The sequence below is a fragment of the Camelus dromedarius genome, chromosome 8 (genome assembly GCF_036321535.1).
Source record: "Camelus dromedarius isolate mCamDro1 chromosome 8, mCamDro1.pat, whole genome shotgun sequence".
Taxonomy (NCBI): domain Eukaryota; kingdom Metazoa; phylum Chordata; class Mammalia; order Artiodactyla; family Camelidae; genus Camelus; species Camelus dromedarius.
In genome coordinates, this window is record NC_087443.1 from 53,522,777 (window position 1) to 53,543,340 (window position 20,564).

Consider the following 20,564-nt stretch of genomic DNA (forward strand, 5'->3'; position numbering starts at 1 on the left):
CCAAAATTATTTTTACTCGGAAAGGAAACTAACATTTATTGAATATGTCCCATCCAGGACAAAGCTTCTTGATCTTTGTCTCATTCAATCCTTGCCAACTCTGGGAGATGGGCTGATTGGGAAATTAAAGTTCAAAGAAGTTAAAATGAGGTGGTAAATTCCAGTGCCCTCACTAGTGAATGATGGAGCAAGGCCACTGCCCTAAGTCTGCCTGACCCCAAACACCTTGACCTTTCCAATATCCCAAGTCATGTACCTAGCTGGGGTAGAATGCAGGACAGGGAAACACAGTGGTGTTTGTCATTGTGATGAAAGGATAGTTTTTGACTTTGGGATTTGGAGGTATGTACGCCCTCCTATCTTCCCTCTGCCCTCCACGTAGCAAGATGTGAGAGACGTGAGAGAATAGAAGGTGATGCCAACACTGCATATAAGAGTTTTATTTCTTTCAATCTGTTAATCAATAGTTAATGAGCAATGGCCATATACAGTCACAGTCAAAACAAGGAAACATCAAACACTGTCAAGCCCTCAAAATGATCAAAATGAGATGCAAACATATCAAACCTACACTGTATAATCAGTATACCTGGGCTATAGCAAGATACTGCCCAAGGACCTAGAAATGAGATTGCCTCCCGAGGTCTCAAAGCAGGGAAGAACAGAGCTGTGCAGAGCTGCCTAAATATTCAGAACTGACCCTTGGGCTGGCTGCATTTACCAGAACTTCCCTAGATGTACTGAGAACATCTGTAAGGGTGTAACGTACCGATCAGAGGGGCTGGCCAGCCTTGGAAGCAGGAAAGAGGAGTGGCTGTGGTAGGCACGTTTCCACCGTAGAGATGGGATGTGCCAAGACAGCGAACTCCCAGCTTTCCTCCCTGAAGTGCCCGTCGTAGCCGAGAAGAGCCCGGAGGCACAGCTACAATCACAGCAACAATAACCGCCACCCTCTATTGTGTCCCTCATGTGTCAGCTGCTGACCTTACTGCTTCCTGTGTGCCGGCTCAGTGAGTCTTGCAGCTCTGTGAGGAAGGCTGTTCATTGCCTTCACTTCATTGTTGAGGAGATACAGGCTTGGAGAAGTTAGGCGACTTGTCCGAGGTCACAAAGCTAATAAGTGGTAGAGCCTGGGTCAAACCCCGAGCCCACGCTTCTGCTCTGCTACTCTACCGCTCACCCCAGGCCTGAAGCTGCCCATCTCAAGCTCAAAACTTATTTATGCTTTTTTAAAAATTTCTGCAATTTTTTGCATCCTAGTTAATAATATATCTGTGTGGTTTAGTGTAAAGATATCATTTTAAATGACCCATTCAGTTATTTAACTTTTTATCCCCCAAATCTCTGGCACTCTAGGAAGATGTGCCAAGTTTATCCTGGGTTTTGTGTACCCCTGGCAACCTGCAATCTAGCCCAAGGGACACTCTTGAATTCGATTTTAAGAAACATGATCCAATGGTCAAGCAGGCAAGTCTCTAAGCTACTAAACACTACAATTGTAAAACCAACACCCCTTATTCCTTGTGTATCCATATTATCAAGTATCCATGTGATTAAAAACTGGCTTCTCACATACTTTAAGTGCAAAGGAGAATGGACTAAGCAACCGATGAAGCACCTAATTCCCTAAACTATTCTGCTTCTCATTGTCATTAATAAAGCGGCCATCGCTCCACATTTACTATTCTCCGTGTATTTGGTTATTGTGACTCTTCCCAGAGAGAAATATTGTATTCCCAGCATCCCTCATTCCCTTTCTTGTAATACTCCTGTTTTACTCAAGGCAGTTATGCTAGCTGCTATAACAGACAACCGTAAAATCTCAGAGATGTGTCAATAGAGTTTTTTTTCTTAGCTACATCACAGTCTGATGTAAACTGCAAGCCCAAAGTAGTTGCTCCTTTAAGGGGTGACTCAGGCCTCCAGGCTCCTTCCATTTTATGATCCCGACTTCTAAAATGTGCAGCCTCCAAGACTAGGACAGGTTTTATGTCCACACAGCCCTGAACATTAAGAACATCACTCCAACCTACATAGCCCATTGACCTTAACCTAACTGAAAAGGAAGGTAGAAAAATACTATTTTCCTTTGTGTCCAGGAAAAGGAAAAGAAAACAGGATTTGGTAAACACACAGCATTGTCTCTGCATGACCCCCTCCCTTTGCAGGAACATCCAAACCTACTGCCTATATTCTGGTGCAGCTAGTAATACAGAATCCCACTCCCAGTGGCCTAAGGAGTGGGTGGCCCACAACCTGAGCTCAACAAAGTCAAGTTTCTCTCTCTTGGTCATGTGAATATTGAGCAGAGTCACAAGAGCAGAAGGCACAGAGCTGTCGTATAGCAATGCCCAATGAGGTGGTCCATGAGTACTGCCTGCTGAACATCTTTGGCTGCACAAGGTTACGTCCTTCCTAATATCCAGTCGTCCAGCTCTGTTGTCAAGTCTGAGCACACCACTAGTATTCCAATTAATCCCCTATTTGTGATTAAGTTAAAATTAGTTTCTTTTACTTGCACCCCAAATACTTTAATCAATATTCAATGTTTGCAACCTATATGCTGACCAACCAGATTCTCAATTCCTCATGACTCAGGTCTGAATTATGATAATTTCACTAAGGTGGTGACTCGCCTTAGGGATCTGAGGGGCTATCTGACCAATCTTTTCCAGGTGGCACTCTCTCTCATCACCTTTTGTCTTTGATCTTCCATGCACATGGAAAAAACAATGAACAGTACAAAGCAGAGCTTAAGGCCAAATAAGTGGTAAAGACTTGATGACATTCTCAGTAGGGATGTCTTGTGGGCAACGGAATCATATTCAGTAATGAGCTCTAAAGAAATATCCCAGACAACAGGTTGTTAATCTTCTTCATTTCACAGACAAAAGTCAAGATTCTACAATAGCACTATCTAATAAAAATATCATGCAAGCTACATATGTGTTACGGACTGAATGTTTGTGTCTCCTTAAAATTCATATGTTGGCGCTCCAACCCTCACTGTGATGGTTTTAGGAGGCGGGCCTTTGGGATGTAATTAGGTTTAGATAAGGCCATGAAGATGGGGCCTCTGTTATGCAATTAGTGTCCTTATAAGAAGAGGAAGAGACCAGAGCCCTTTCTCTCTCTATTATGTAAGGATATAGCAAGAAGGCAGCCATCTGCAAGCCAAGAAGGTTTTCATCAAGAACCAAATCTGCCAGCACCTTTATCTTGGATTTCCCAGCCTTTACAACTGTGCAAAATCAATGTCTGTGGTTTAAGCCACCCCATCTACTGGTATTTTGTTACAGCAGTCTGAGCTAAGATAATATATAATTTTGAATTTCTTGTGGCCTTATTAAACAATATAAAAAGAAATAGGTAAAATTAATTTTAATAATCTATTTTGTTTAACCCAATACATCCAAAATATTACCATTTCAACATATAGTCAATATAAGAAATTATTCATAAGCTATTATACATTCTTTTTTGTCATACTAAGCCTTCAAAGTCTGGTGTACATTTTATAGTAACAGCACATCTCAGCTGGGACCAGCCACATTTCAGGTACTTAATGGCCACATGTAACTAGTGGTTACCATGTTTGACAGCACAATTCCAGACAGTGCTGAGAGGAAAGGAGGGTTTTAGTAACAGCTACCACTGTTTGAGCCCTGCCACATGCAAGCAGTTATCAAAGCTCCTTACACATCTCTCTCATTTGATCCTTAGAATAACCTTACAAGATTGGTGTTCTTTTCCCTATTTTACAGAGAGAAAGATAAGACTTTGAGCATTTAGGAGGCTTGTGTGAAGTCACATAGCCAACAAAGGACAGAGGATAGAGCTGGCCACACACAGGTCTATTTGACGCAAAGCACTTTCTAATTGATCTCATGCTTCCCAATTACAGATACAAGGAGATGAATTGCTCTGGACTTCACCCCAAAGGTCATGAAGCAGCTCAGGGCCTAAACAAAGCTCAAAGGAATGGCATTAATATTGCCAGTAGGGTGTATAACCAAACCAGCCATTCCCTGTGAAGGCAAAGAGGCACCTACTATGTGGATTAGCGAAGTAGAAACAGGGTGCTAATAAATTTCCCCAGCCAAAAAATTCTACGAGAAGCAATGGTTGAGGGAATGAACAATGTGAAAACAAAAGGAAAGCTATACTAACCAGAAAGAGATAAGTGAGTTTGAACATTAACAAAGGGCAAAAGTTGGTAATATAAAAATAATCACAACCTTAGCAGATAAACAAATTCAATAAAGCAAATTCAATAAAGCAAGTGGAAGTAGATGCCACAGGCCCTACCTGTAAGGTTGCCCTTGGGAGGAGGAGGAACCAGAGCCTGGAGCAGGGTTACCGGACTCGACTGTGGGAATCAAGTCAAAGAAAGAGTCAGGGTCACGAAGAAGAAAAGGATGTGCAACCATCCAAGGTGTGCTGTTAGACCATCTGGTTGTGGCTGGCTCCACACCAGCTATCAGCTCAAACACAACTGCTTATGTGTGCTCAGCGAGGACTAACGCCAAAAACAAGCATCCATATAACCAGTCCTCAATGAAAGGAGGACTTCATGCTACACGCAGTAAATCCTTACATTCCATATTTAGAGTTTAAATGCCTTTTATTTATGAAATGATAGTAATAGTAGATTCCCATGGTTTTGGATGCCTTTATCTGTCTTTAATGTCATCACCTGGCAAATATAGAAGTTGACAATTTTATATTGGTCCTCCAGTTATATCATTAAAAAAAATTTTTAGTGGTATATAAAATCAAAAAAGCACTGCTTAAGATTCCACCCTTTCTCATAGGTATCGGACTTCTCTTCTCCCTGGTATAATGTCACCTACTCTGTCTGCCCTAGTTTCATCTCCTCAGTGCATAAATAAGCTCAAATTTATTCCAATTTAACCAAATTAACTGCAACCTTCCTTAAACTCGCCTCTCTTTATCTCTAGATACACCTGAGCACTTCTTTAACTACCATTCTTTCCATAACCCCCCAACTGTTAATCCCCCCAATTTTTTGCACTGGTAAGCAAATATTAAACAATTGTGCAATAGTTTCTCCACCTAAATAAAGGTTAATTAAAATCTATTATTCAATTTTAACACTTTCCCTTCTAGTCGAATCAATATTAAAACAGTATTGCTGTCTTTCTATTTAATCCCCTTCGGAGGGCCCAATATTTCAGCTACATTTTGTGTTAAATAGTCCTTTGTCAGCTACCTTGGGAACTTATCCAAGTTCATACGCTTCTCTGTAAGAGAAAAGCCATATTCCGAACTCGTTTTCAAGTACACTTTGTTTTTCTTTTATCTTTTTATTTTGACATAATTCAGAATTACAGAAACATTACAAGAATTGTACGAATAATTCCCACTACCTTTCACCCAGATTCCCCAGGAGTGAACATTTGAGAATAAGTTGCAGACATGATGCCATCTACCCTTGCATTATTCAGGGTTCTCCAGGGAAACAAACCAGTAGGAGATATACACACATAACTTGAAAGAGCTGTGTATGGGGGGAGTGGGTAGAGAGAGAGATTTTAAGAAATTGGCTCATGCAATTGTGGGGGCTGACAAATTCGAAATCTATAGGGTAGTCCAGCAGGCTTAAAATTCATGTTAAGAGTTGATGTTACATTCTTGAGTCTGAATTCTGCAAGGCAACTGGCTAGAAATCAGGCAGAATGTCTATGTTTCAGTCCTAAGGAGAATTTCTTCTTTGGGAAACCTTAGGAAACCTGTCTTTGCTCTTTAAGGCCTTCAAGTGATTAAATGAGGCCCAAAGTGATTAAATGAGGCCCACCCACATTATGAAGTATAATCTGGTTTACTCAAAGTCTACTGATTTAAATGCTAATCATATCTGCATTTAACTTCCAGGTGGGAGTTTGACCAAAGAACTGGGCGTGGTAGCCTAACCAAGTTGACACATAAAATTAACAATCACACATGGCCGTCATTCAAAAATCCACAAATGACAAATGCTGGAGAGGCTGTGGAGAAAGGGGAACCTTCCTGCACTGCTGGTGGGAATGCAGTTTGGTGCAGCCACTATGGAAAACTGTGGAGATTCCTCAAAAGACTAGGAATAGACTTACCATATGACCCAGGAATCCCACTCCTGGGCTTGTATCCAGAAGGAACCCTACTTCAGGATGACACCTACACCCCAATGGTCATAGCAGCACTATTTACAATAGCCAAGACATGGAAACAGCCTAAATCTCCATCAACAGGTGACTGGATAAAGAAGATGTGGTATATTTATACAATGGAATACTACTCAGCCATAAAAACTGACAACATAACACCATTTGCAGCAACATGGATGCTCCTGGAGAATGTCATTCTAAGTGAAGTAAGCCAGAAAGAGAAAGAAAAATACCATATGAGATCGCTCATATGTGGAATCTAAAAAACAAAAACAAAAACAAACAAAAACAAAGCGTAAATACAGGACAGAAATAGACTCATAGACAGAGAATACAGACTTGTGGTTGCCAGGGGGGCAGAGGGTGGGAAGGGAGAGACTGGCATTTCAAAATTGTAGAATAGATAAACAAGATTATACTGTATAGCACAGGGAAATATACACAAAATCTTATGGTAGCTCACAGAGAAAAAAATGTGACAATGAGTGTGTATATGTCCATGTATGACTGAAAAATTGTGCTGAACACTGGAATTTGACACAACATTGTAAAATGATTATAAATCAATAAAAAATGTTAAAAAAATTAACAATCATACCCCTAAAATTCAGCAGTGTCTATTTCCTTTAAAAGCACATTCTTTCAATAACCACAGCAAAATTTGAAAAATCAGGAAATTAATATCAATATAAAGCTAATATCTAATATACTGACTTTATTCAAATTTTACCAGTTTTCCCAATAGCCACCCCATTTACTCTTCAATTTAGCAGATACCAAATCTATCTGCCTTCCTTTTCCTTGCTTGAAAATTCCCAGTTTCATTTAATCGCTCAGGGAAAGAGACCCCAACCCAATCTCAGGAGAGGGGCTAAGGTGGGAGGGAATTTTAATTACCATGATGATTCTAATCCACTTGCCAGTGATTGACATAGAAAGGGGCAAAGAAACCAAGTCTGGTTAATGAGATGAGAAAGGAAGTTTATGGGCAACACCTCTGGGAAAGATTTTCTTGTTCTCACAATGAGGCTTCTGATAAGAACCTTTTCTACTCTGTAAGGAGGTGATGCTTGGAGCCACTGCAGCCTCTTGCAACCATGAGGACATCTAGCCAAAGGCATCCTGACTGATAAAACTCAATGGCACTATGAGCAGTGGTTAACATCTTGCAAGCTAGCAATCATTTATTAGACAATTACACAGCCATTTACTCCTCCAGAATTCAAGGTAAAAAAAATCCATTATTTAAAATTTTTATTTTTCAATTTTTAAACAACCTAATTATTTACTAATATTATAAAAAGCATTGTTTCTTATTCTTCCCTTTTTCCTTTTTTTTTTTGCAAATGCACATTATTTCAATTACATTGTGTGAAGTGAACTGTTGATGGCTACCTTAAGAATTTAACCACTAGACATGGCATTATATTTAAGATAAAATTCCAAGGGCACACAAATTAGTTTTTAAATAATAATTTGCACTGGAATGCCCTGAAATCCATCAGTTAGTGGCAATGCTATGTTAGTCATGGTTCTCAGCCTTCCAATTCTAATGCAATTTTTTAAACAATTTTTAAATTGAATTATAGTCATTTTACAACATTGTGTCAAACTCCAGTGTAGTGCACAATTTTTCAGTCATACATGAACATATATATATTCATTGTCACATTTTTTTTCGCTGTGAGCTACCACAAGATCTTGTATATATTTCCCTGTGCTATACAGTATAATCTTGTTCATCTATTCTGCATATGCCTGTCAATATCTACAAATTTTGAACTCCTAGTCTATCCCTTCCCACCCCCCATCCCCTTGGCAACCACAAGTTTGTATTCTATGTCTATGAGTCTGTTTCTGTTTTGTATTTATGTTCTTTTTTTTTTTTTTTTCAGATTCCACATATGAGCGATCTCATATGGTATTTTTCTTTCTCTTTCTGGCTTACTTCACTTAGAATGACATTCTCCAGGAGCATCCATGTTGTTGCAAATGGTGTTATGTTGTCGGGTTTTATGGCTGAGTAGTATTCCATTGTATAAATATAGAACATCTTCTTTATCCAGTCATCTGTTGATGGACATTTAGGCTGTCTCCATGTCTTGGCTATTGTAAACAGTGCTGCTATGACCATTGGGGTGTAGGCGTCATTTTGAAGTAGGGTTCCTTCTGGATACAAGCCCAGGAGTGGGATTCCTGGGTCATATGGTAAGTCTATTCCTAGTCTTTTGAGGAATCTCCATACTGTTTTCCATAGTGGCTGCACCAAACCGCATTCCCACCAGCAGTGAAGGAGGGTTCCCTTTTCTCCACAGCCTCTCCAGCATTTGTCATTTGTGAACTTTGAATGATGGCCATTCTGACTGGTGTGAGGTGATACCTCATTGCAGTTTTGATTTGCATTTCTCTGACTAATGCAATATTTTTCTAAGATTCTATGCACATTATTGTGTATAGGCCTTTCAAAAGACTGCCAGGCAGCTTGGTCTATGATTTTTCAGCAAAGATAGCAGTAGTATTTCAAACAGAAAAGCTTTTAAGACTCAGAAATCATTTACAGGAAAGTGATTTTAATGAAGAGGTTTAGTAATTCTTATTATCAAAGAATGTTGATTTGGATGTCTGCCTGGACTACACTTTAGAGAAAAAACACTTGTCAGAATATCTTTGAGCCTATACACTCACAATCCCCTTGGTTTAGAGATCAATTCTACCAGTAGATGTCACTATAGTCAGACATTATTTTAGAAAAACACAGACATTATTTTAAAAAAACACAGAATGAGGTGACCTCATTCGCATTTAAAGACTATCATGAGGGAAAGAAAGCAAGCTCTTCTATATCTAAACATGTGCTCTTATAATTAAGAAAACACAAGAGGCATCAATCAAATGTTTTCTGAGTGAATTAATGAAGAATCAATGTATATTAATTATTCTGCCTTGAAATCTTTGTGACTGAGTTATGCGCCGATAGGAATGCCAGAGGAAAAGCTCCAGAATTTGCAAAATAAAAGCAATCTCTAACATATGATCAGACACATTTAGAAGAAAACAATTTGTCTAGAGTCCATTCATGAGATGGGGCATGAGAATTCAAGTAATTCGACTTCACAGACATTAAATGCACCCATCCCATGTCAGTGCCGAGCAAAGTTCTGCTGGAAACTGAGGGAAACATGGTACCTAGAGCTTCATGAAAAGTGAACTGGAGGCCATTTCTGTCCTCCATCTGTGAGAGGGGAAGGGGCAGATTTTCCCAGCACAGAGACAGACACAGATTCTCAAATCTGGGAGAAGGGGCCAAGAAAAGATTCCCTCTAGTTCTCCTTCAAAACCCACTTTCTTTTTTTGGCTTGAGGTTCACCTGCACATGACATAAAGACATTTGGAAAACAGTTTACAAACTTGGCTTATTATTCAGAGATGTGGTACTGATTCTATATAACAATATGCATTGTATCTGTTTTGAGCACTTGCAAAGGGGCACACTCTGTACCAAGTCTTTTATCTGATTTAACCCTCCCAAAAGATCTGTAAGGCAGAAATTTTTATTATCCTCATTTTTAGAGATGAAGTATCTGAAAAACAGGAGGGTGGGGAATTTAGTGGTTAAACAACTTATCCAAAATCACCCAGTTAACAAATGGTAAAACCAGATTCAAAGCTAGCCCTGAGTGAAGAAATCTGCCATGCTCTTTCTTATTCATTATTCCAAGGCAACAGGCTCTATCAGACAAAATCTGGAGTCATGTTGTTCAAGTTGACTTTACTTCCCCAGAAATAAACATTTGCACATTTAGTAATAACTTTACCACAAAGCACTTAAGAATATACAATGGGGAAAGGACAGCCTCTTCAATTAATGGTGTTGAGAAAACTAGACAGCCACATACAAAATGATGAAACTGGACCACTGTCTAACATCATATACAACAACTAACTCAAGATGGATTAAAGACTTGGCCTAAGACCTGAAGCCATAAGACTCCTAGAAGAAAACAGGCTATAAGTATCTTGACATCATGATCTTTGGATTGGACATCAAAAGCAAAGGCAATAAAAGCAAAAATAAGGAAGTGGGACTACAGCAAACTAAACAGTTTCTGCACAGCAAAGGAAACCATAAACAGAATGAAAAGGCAATCCATAGAATGGAAGAAAATATTTGTAAATCATACGTCTCATAAGGCCATAAGAAATTGACACAACATTTTTAACTGACTATACTTCAATAAAATATATATATACACACACACATCTGATAAGGGGTTGATATCCAAAATACATAAAGAACTCATAAAACTCAATAGCAAAAAAAAAAAAAAAGCAAACAACTTGATTTTAAAAAATGGGCAGAGGATCTGAATAGACACTTTCCCAAAGACACACAGATGGCCAACAGAACATGAAAAGATGCTTAATATCACTAATTATCAGGAAGATGAAAATCAAAACCACAATGAGATATCACTTCACTCCTGTTAGAATGGCTGTTATCACAAAGACAAAAATAACAAGTGTTGGTGAGGATGTGGACAAAGGGAACCCTTGTGCACAACTGGTAGGAATGTAAACTCATGAAGTCACTATGGAAAACAGTATGGAGGTTCCTCAAAAAATTAAAAATAGAACTACCATATGATCCAGCAATTACACTTCTTGGTATTTATCCAATGGAAACAAAAACATTAATCAGAAAAGCTATCTGCACCCCCATGTTCACTGAAGCATTATTTACAACAGCCAAGACTGGAAGCAACCTAAGTGTATTTTATATATATTGAAATTCATAATTATATTGTATATATATGTCATTCAACTGTAAAAAAAGAAGGAAATTTGCCATTTGTAACAATGCAGATGGACCTTGGAGGCATTATGCTAGTAGAACAAGTCAAAAGGAAAGAGACAAATACTGTATGATCTCACTTATATATGGAATCTACAAAAATATTTTTAAAAAAAAACTGAACTCAAAGATAGAACAGATTAGTAGGTGCCAGAAGTGGAAGGTGGGGGTGGTGTGTGAAATGGGTGAATGTGGTCAAAACGTACAAACTTCCAGTTATAAAATAAATGAGCCCTTGGGATGTACTGTACAGTATGGTGACTATAGCTAATAATACTGCATTGTATATTTGAAAATTGAAAGGGGGTGGGAAGGGATAAATTTGGGAGTTTGAGATTTGCAAATGTTTACCACTATATAGAAAAATAGATAAAAAACAAATTTCTTCTGTATAGCACAGGAAACTACATTCAATATTTTGTAATAACCTTTAATGAAAAAGAATATGAAAATGAATATATGTATATATATCATGACTGGGACACTACGCTGTACACCAGAAATCGACACATTGTAAGTGACTATACTTCAATTTAAAAAAAAAAGACAGAGAAAAAAAAGAAAGAAAGAAGCCACTAAGAGAATAGATCTTAAAAGTTCTCATCACAAGAAAAAAAATTTATATCTATATATGCTGATAGATTTTAACTAGACCTCTTGTGATGATCATTTTGTGACACATACAAATATTAAATCATTATGCTGTAGACCTGCAACTAATATGTTATATGTCAATTATATCTCAATTTTTTTAAAAGTTGACTTTACCCGAATTATTCATTTTTAAAACCTGAATGACTGAGTCATGCCTATGAACAGGCACTCTGCTTTGTGCTAGAAAAGGGAACTACAGAGGCATGGAAGTGCCCTAGGAGAACTTGTAACTGGGCGTAGAGACGTGGTGCGCGGGGATGAGGAGGACGTGATTGGGAAAGGTCACCCAGCCTCCGTCCTCCCCACGCAGCTCAGAAGGGCCTGGGGAAAGTGGAGCAGTTCTGGAGCAGCTGCTGTGAAGAATGTGCTGGGTTAAATGATACGTCTGGCAAAGCAGGGGTATTTCAGGTTCCTTTCCACTCCTCAGAATTAATGTAGCTTATTTTCTCAGATTTTCCAAAATAAAGTTCACCTCTGGCTAGAGCTCAAGCTTCAAGAATTTCAGTACAGAATTTGGTCTTGTCTCTTGAAAAATCTGTCAGCACTTACAATTTTTTAGCGTGAAAATACATAATTGATAGCACTACTTTAAGGACAGAAGGAGGTTGAAATGCTTACTTGACTTTCACTGTTGATTATCTACTTAACTTACTATTTCTTAATGTCACTTCAATTCTGAAATAAAGAAACCACCAAGTAAGAGACGTTTTCAAAACCCCAAGTTGAAATCATAAGACAAACCTAAATTTTAGGAACATTTCTGTTTATATTTTCAAGGTACAGGGGTTTATTGCCCTAATCCTTGCATTTTGAACAATGTCATTTGCTTGCTTTGTGTTCCTTCATAAATGTGTAGACATTTTCTGGCTCCATCAGGATGTTTTCGTTTCTGCCCTTTATTCCACTTAAAATATTTTGTTAAATTATCTCATTGCATTTTATGTTTAGAAATCTCTTGGAGACATTCCATCTTGCTTCTGGTGAGGGAGGTAAATCTGGCTGAGTGTTAATTACTAATGGAATTTCTTCAGACTCAAATCTTCCCCCACCCACTTTGCCTTAGAGCAGGTAGAAAATGTTGCTCTGGAAAAATTACAGGATAAATATCTCTAAATCAAGGGCTTAATAACCAAGTCCATAAACAGTATATTTTTCCAGAGTGACCTTCAAAAACTGCAAATTCATTATGAAAGTCCTAAACAAGGGGGGAAACTCCCAAAACAGGAAACAAATGGCTAATATATGAAAAAATTTTAACCTTACTACAAATAAAGTAAATTAACAGAGCAATGAGTTCTTTTCACTTTAAGTTAAAGTTCTGGTTTTCTGCCTTTTTTTTTTTTTAATGATAATACTCAAAATTGGCAAGAGGGTTCAACTTGCCAGAGGGCACTATGGTTGGGAGTATAAACTGGTAAAGTCTTTTTGAAAATAAATTTGCAATACATATTATACCCTGTGGCCCAGTAACTTCATTCCTAGGATTCTTTCCTAAGAAAATAATTTGAACACAGGCCAAAAAAAAAAAAAAAAAAAGTCTTTACATGAAGATATTCCTTTTTATAACTTAGAATAATAATAATGTAAATAACTATTTCCCTATTTGAATATATTAGGGTTTTTACAAAGCTACATTCATAAATTAGAATCTTATGCATCTTTTCACAATTATGTTTATAAATATAGAAAGAAGGGAAAATAATCGTGATATAATACTAAATGGAAAAGCAAGAGACTGCATATATAGAAGTAAATACAAAAACACATAAAGGATATAAATATACACACATATATATACACACACACACACACACACACACAAAGTATACAAACTTAAACATCCTTTCTGTAAAATGATTAGACAGATGATCTCTGAAGCCCCAAGTATGAGTCTATAAAGTGGATCTGACCAGTGTGCTGTCATCAGTCTCTGGAAACTATAGTAATGAGGTCAGTGACACTTACCACTTGTATTAGGTCAGATTCCCTGCAAACAGAGCCTGGGAAAGGGATTGGAGGTGTGTGATTTATTGGGGGCGTGCTCTTCAGGGAAATCCTGTGAAGGCCTGATAGAGACAGACAAGATGGGTGAAGAGAGGCAAGCCAGGGTGTGATTTCAGGTTAAGTCTAGTCTTGGCCTGATCCTGGGGTGCTCTGGAGCACAGTCCACACCACAGCACTGTAGGTGGTTGGAATCCCAGGAGCAGTTCTAGGCGGGTGGGGCAGAGTGGAAACCTTGAGCTGTTAACAGCCAGGTTCACAGCAGCCAGGTGCAACAGCAAAAGGAATGTGGGCCCCGTTGTGTCTACTAAGCCATGTAGGGCCATTGTGAGGATTAAATGAGGTCACTGTTGGGACCCACAAGACCCATCAAGGAACAGTGCTTTTTTTTACTCTTAATGTTAACCAGCTACTGATTTTTAAAGACCACACCTATTTTTAAATACATACACAAATCTGACTCTTTGAGTGGGAATGCAGTTGCAATGCAGAAGCTCAACTTAGAGAATGTTCCCTTCCCTTACAGACACCATCCACTGTTTCCACATGCTTTGCTTGCCAAGGTCCCTGCTGGTTGCAAATGTATGGAAAACAGCAGTGAGGAAACAGGGTTGAGCCCTCTCTATAGGCTTGGTGGCTCTGATTTCTCTGGACCATATATTCTTTCTGGGTAAAATTAAATCAATGAAGGGTCCTTAATCTGGGCCAGGATATCTCCAGGGATTGTATTGAAAATTCCATGCAGTTTTCTAAGATTAAGGTGCTTAACTTTCATCAGATGCTTTAAGGAGAGAGTGACTCAAGGAAGCCGACTTCCAAGCTTCCTTCCTCCAGCCCTCTGATGATGAGTATGAGAAGAGACTTAAGTCAAGGGAGGGAATTAAGCATTACATTCTTTGTTCTAGTTTAAGAGATACACTCAGTTGGAAGAAGGATTCGCTGGTCTCATCCTCCTTCAACCCCCATTCAGATTTAGGAAAATTAAAGGTAGGCTCCCAGGGAACCCCAAATAACAGTCACTGCCACATTTTTACCCCTACTCTGAGGTGAACGTTATCTTCATTTTACAGAGGGGGAAACTGAGGAGCCGGTGAGGTAACTCATCCTAAGTCCAACAGCGCCCCCTTGTGCTTTAGATCTAGATGTCAAGACTTCTTGTGGCTTTCAAATGTCTTTGGGTATATTTTAAAATATTTTTATATTTAAAAACATATCCTTTTTTTTTCTCTTTCAAAAGTGACACTTTAAAAGTTCAACAACACATAAATGTGTAAAATATAAACAGAAGGCTCATCTTCAATTTACCTCCCTAGACGCTAAGTCATACAGTAGATCCTTTTTTATATAGGTATGTATAGATTTGTTTGTTTAACTGATTTTTACAAAAATGACATCATGTTATACACCTTGTCCTCCAACTTCTGTCCAGACAGTATATCATGGGCATTTTTCATGTAACACAAAGATTGTACCTCACTCATTTGAAAACTGTAATAAAAACAACTTATACACGTATTAGAGACTACTAATACATTAATTTGAACCACCAGGTGAAAGCGTTTTTGTGAACAACGTGGAATGACACTTCTGCTATTTTGGAGCAGTTATTCAAACTTCTTATAAACTGAGGTTTAATGGAGGCTGTAGCTCTGCACTGTTCAAGAAAATTCAGGAACTGTTCAGGACCACTCACGTGAAAATTTTTAAATAAGCATGCTCCCACAGCCCAGGGAGCTGCCCTCCATTCACTGTCCGCCAAGGTGCCACCTGCTCTGCACAGGTGCCCATCACACCATAACCATCAACTGTGTCATAGCAAAAGCTGCCTTACCAGCCACCTTACCCTGACTATTCTGCATCATAGAAAGACAGCTCTTGCAATTTTGCTGTCTTGCCTGTCTAACTCTCAATACTTATAATAGAGTTTTTATAAGTTTTAGACACTTGTGGTGTAGCTTTTAGTTTTATAAATGTTATTATATTTTTGTAGAGATGAAGTTAAGTAACCTGAGAATTTGAAGCCAAAGGATAAATAGACACAGATGTTTAATTATTTAACAAGTCCTATTAAAAACAAGATATTTTAATCACTTCAAATTGAGCTAAACAAGCTCAATTTGGCAAGGCAGAAGCACAATCGTACCAGCCTTACAATGTAAAAAAATTCGAAGGGTGAAAATTAACATTAATAATCATTTATTCAATCTACAAAACAAATGAAATGGGATGGCTTTTAGACTTTAAGTAAATGCTTGATGGTCACAGGCACTGCATATCTGAATATTTTCAAAACACCTTGATTGAACATCTCATAATGTTACAATATACATCTGAAACGTGTGTCATACCAAACAGAATAGTATAGATTGGTGATGAATGGTTCCAGCTCTGGAATCAGATCAACTCAAGTTTGAATCCTAGCTTCACCATTAGCTGGATGAACTTGAGCAAGTAACATCACCTTTTTGAATCTCAGTTTCCTCATCTATGAAATGGGTTGTTAGCCCCCAAATAACAGAGATGTTGCAAGAATTGTGAACTTGTGGAGATAAAGAATTTAGCACATGCCTAATGCTGAACAAGTATTAAGGGTGATTATATTTTACACAAAGGAGCAGCAAAAGCCACTTGGGCTCAAGATGAAGGATGTTCTTCTCGGATGTCCTCCTGAGCCACAAGTAGCTGGTCAGGACCTCCTTGTCCCACCTGTTTAATCCTTGCCTGCTGTGCTCTTAGCCAATTCACTGCATGATCTCACAGTGAGTGTCCATTTTTAGCAGGGAGATGCCATCCATCAAATCTTTTTTTTCCTTCTTTTCTGAAATTTGCATGGAAAAGGGAAAGAAGGTCTTTTTTAAAAAAAAAAAAGGTCTTAAAGTTAAGTACAAGAGAAGGTAAATGTTAACAGAGGAAAGATGCCTGCTGCTGGCCTCTGAGAAAAAGGCATCCAGGGGCTTTGATGTTAACCTGACCTGAAGGAAGAGCTTTGTTTCCAGGCTAGAATTCACAGTGAATTTATTTTATCTTCTTTCATGAAAGGAATACATAAACTTAATAAAGAAAAAAGTTACACAGTACAGAGCAATGAAACATTAAGCTTCCTGTCCCCAAACACCTCCAGTCCTGGCCCTTTGCTCCATTTTAACTATTGGTTTTTGCCTTTGGGGATCATCTCCATCAGAGATGGGTTTGAATGGAACAATCTCATTCAAGTGTTTGCAAAGTCCAGGGTCAGGATATGCTAAACCAAAGGGAGCAAGAAGATTCCATGTCTTTCTGGTTAAGGCCAACGTCAGCACTAGAAATTAGCAAACATCATCCCAGCAGAATTTGGAAATGGAATTCTGGAATAAATGAGCTGACCATGGTCAAAACAGCCAGCATGCCCAGAAGGACTGGGGTTGGCTTTTCTGTTACCCCTTACCTCAGCCATCCCCAGAGTCCTTGAGTAAAGCTAAGCGGAGGACCATCATAAACTGGACCAATGCCCACAGCTGATCCAAGGAGCAAGGCCTGGAAACCAGACTAAGAACCAAATCTCTTCCCATCACAACAATGCACCTGGATGGTCACAGAATGAACTTGGCCTTGAATGGTCCAGACCTGGCTCCCAGACAGATCCCTTGAGAGGGAAGATACGAGAGAGTCCACCTGGTGAGATGAAGGATTCCCTGGCCAAGCCAGCCACCTGCAGACTGGGAATAAATCAGGACTCTACTCTTCTCATAGATATGCCAGCCAACTTGTGACTTACCTAGCAGGAATTTGGAAGCTGATTAAGGAAATGAAAGCAACCCAAGTATATTTCATTATGGTCAAATGCCAACAAAATAAATCCAGATTATCATTATGTATTTTTACCCACAAAGGGAACAACTTGGCATGGATTACAAAGTATTTAATTATAATTTAGATATATCATGGCATTCAATGTTTTGTTTCACTATGCCTTTATTTATAGACATGCCAACATGAACACAGAAAATTTTAAGTTCCTGCCAGTCCTTTACTGACCTCCTGTATTATTAGGAGAAATAATAATTAGCTGTACAGGAAAAAAAAAAAAAAGATTCACTTTCATAAGTAGCTTAATATGAGGTAGTAAGAATATTGAAACTAGAGGAGGAAAAGTGTATCTCCCTAAGCACACAAGCTCTTGGAAGCTTTTCTGCCTCCTCAAAGGTTCTTATCTCTACCTCCAAGTTACCTTTCAGACTCACCCCAATTTTAAGCTTTCACTTCCCAGTTAGAATGATTTTCTTCTTCTTTTCTACTTCTGGAGTGCCCTCTTCTTACTTAAATCATTGCGTGAGTGATGTGTTCTAATTATTAGTTTAACTATCTGTCTCCCCAGAGGGCAAAAAAAAACTGACTGTAAGAAATTGTTTTGCTCATTATGGTACATCACACAGAGGAGTACGATGCTACGGTCAAAGAGAAAAAGGAATCATCCGACATCAGTGTGAAAGTCAAAGCTACAGTGAGACCCCACTTTATACCCACTAGGATAATTGAAGTCAAAAAGATGATAACAAGCGTTGGCAAGTAGGTGAAGAAATTAGGACCCTCAGACGTTTCTTGTATGACTGTGAAAACAGTGCAGCCACTGTGGAACATAGTCTAGCAGTTTCTCAGAAAATTAAACATAGAGTTACCATGTGATTCAGCAATTCCACACCTAGGCATAAAGCCAAGAGAATTGAAAATATTTGTCCATACAAAAACTTGCACATGAATGTTCATAGCAGCACTATTCATAACAGCCAAAAAAGTGGAAACAACTCAAGTATCCGTCAACTGAAGAGTGGAGCAACAAAATGTGGTACTTCTATACAAGAGAAAGTTATTTGGCAATAAAAAGAAACAAAGTACTGGTACATGATACAATATTGATGAAGCTTGAAAACATTGTGGGAAGCAAAAGAGGCCAGTGTCAAAGAACACAGAAAATAGATTGGTTGTTTCTGACAGTTGGTGGAATTGGGGGGAATGGTGTGTGACTGCTAAAAGGTACAAGGTTTCTTTTTGGGGTGATGAAATGTTCTAAAACTGATTGTGGTGATGGCACAACTTTGTGAATATACTAAAAACCACTGAATTGTACATTTTGAATGGCCAAATTGTATGGTGTGAATTGTCTCAATAAAACTGTTACTAAAAAATATGGAAGAACTCTTTAATACTTGAAAGGTGTGATTCTAGCACATAAAGTTAAAAAAGAAGGTTCAATTTAATAATACATGTGTGAGAAACAAGGTAAATAGAAATATGCATGCACCAGTTCATTCTTGCAAAATGAATCACATGAAAGTTAAACCAGAAATTAAGGATAATGTCTCCTACAGAGGGAGAGTGGGAAGTGGGGATGTGAAGGGAAGGTAGTGACACTTCCCTGAGTAAACCTTTTTTGTATAGTTTTGACTTCTGAAACCATGTTAATTTTTTTACATATTCAAAAATGAAATCTCTGCACAGCAAAGGAAACCAGAAATAAAACAAGAAGAAAACCTACGGAATGGGAGAAAATTTTTGCAAGTGAAACCGACAAACGCTTGATCTCCAGAATATATAAGCAGCTCATACGACTCAATAAGAAAAAAATAAACAACCCAATCCAAAAATGGGCAGAAGACCTAAACAAGCAATTCTCCAGGGAAGACATACAAATGATCAAAAAGCACATGAAAAAATGCTCAATATCACTAATTATCAGAGAAATGCAAATCAAAACTACAATGAGGTATCACCTCACACCAGTCAGAATGGCCGTCATTCAAAAATCCACAAATGACAAATGCTGGAGAGGCTGTGGAGAAAGGGGAACCCTCCTACACGGCTGGTGGGAATGCAGTTTGGTGCAGCCACTATGGAAAACAGTGTGGAGATTCCTCCAAAGACTAGGAATAGACTTACCATATGACCCAGGAATCCCACTCCTGGGCTTGTATCCAGAAGGAAATCTACTTCAGGATGACACCTGCACCCCAATGTTCATAGCAGCACTATTTACAATAGCCAAAACATGGAAACAGCCTAAATGTCCATCAACAGGTGACTGGATAAAGAAGATGTGGTATATTTATACAATGGAATACTACTCAGCCATAAAAACAACAACATAATGCCATTTGTGCAACATGGATGTCCCTGGAGAATGTCATTCTAAGTGAAGTAAGCCAGAAAGAGAAAGAAAAATACCATATGAGATCGCTCATATGTGGAATCTAAAAAACAAAAACAAAAACAAACAAACAAACAAAAACAAAGTGTAAATAAAGGACAGAAATAGACTCACAGACAGAGAATACAGACTTGTGGTTACCAGGGGGGTGGAGGGTGGGAAGGGATAGACTGGGATTTCAAAATTGTAGAATAGACTACACTGTATAGCACAGGGAAATATACACAAAATGTTATGATAACTCACAGAGAAAAAAATGTGACAATGAGTGTGTATATGTCCATGAATAACTGAAAAATTGTGCTGACACTGGAATTTGACACAACATTGTAAAATGATTATAAATCAATAAAAAATGTTAAAAAATGAAATCAACGTATTTCTTTAAGTTTGAACTTATTTCAAATGTGAAATGATTCCATTAAGTCCACACTTATACTAGAAACAGACAAAAAAAAAAAAAAAAAAGAAAGGAACAGGGGAAGAGAGAAAGTTCTTATTTACAGAAGAACACTAACTGAAAATCATATGAGAAACAACAGAGTTTTAAAAATCACCACTTTCCAACCACCATCCTATTAACTGATTAAGGCAAGAATCATCAATAGATGCTACACTTGTTGGGCAAAAATTTGTTGGGGACAAGAACATATATACACGGTCAAAACATCTTCCTGCAGATTACTTATTGATTACAAGGGAAGAAATG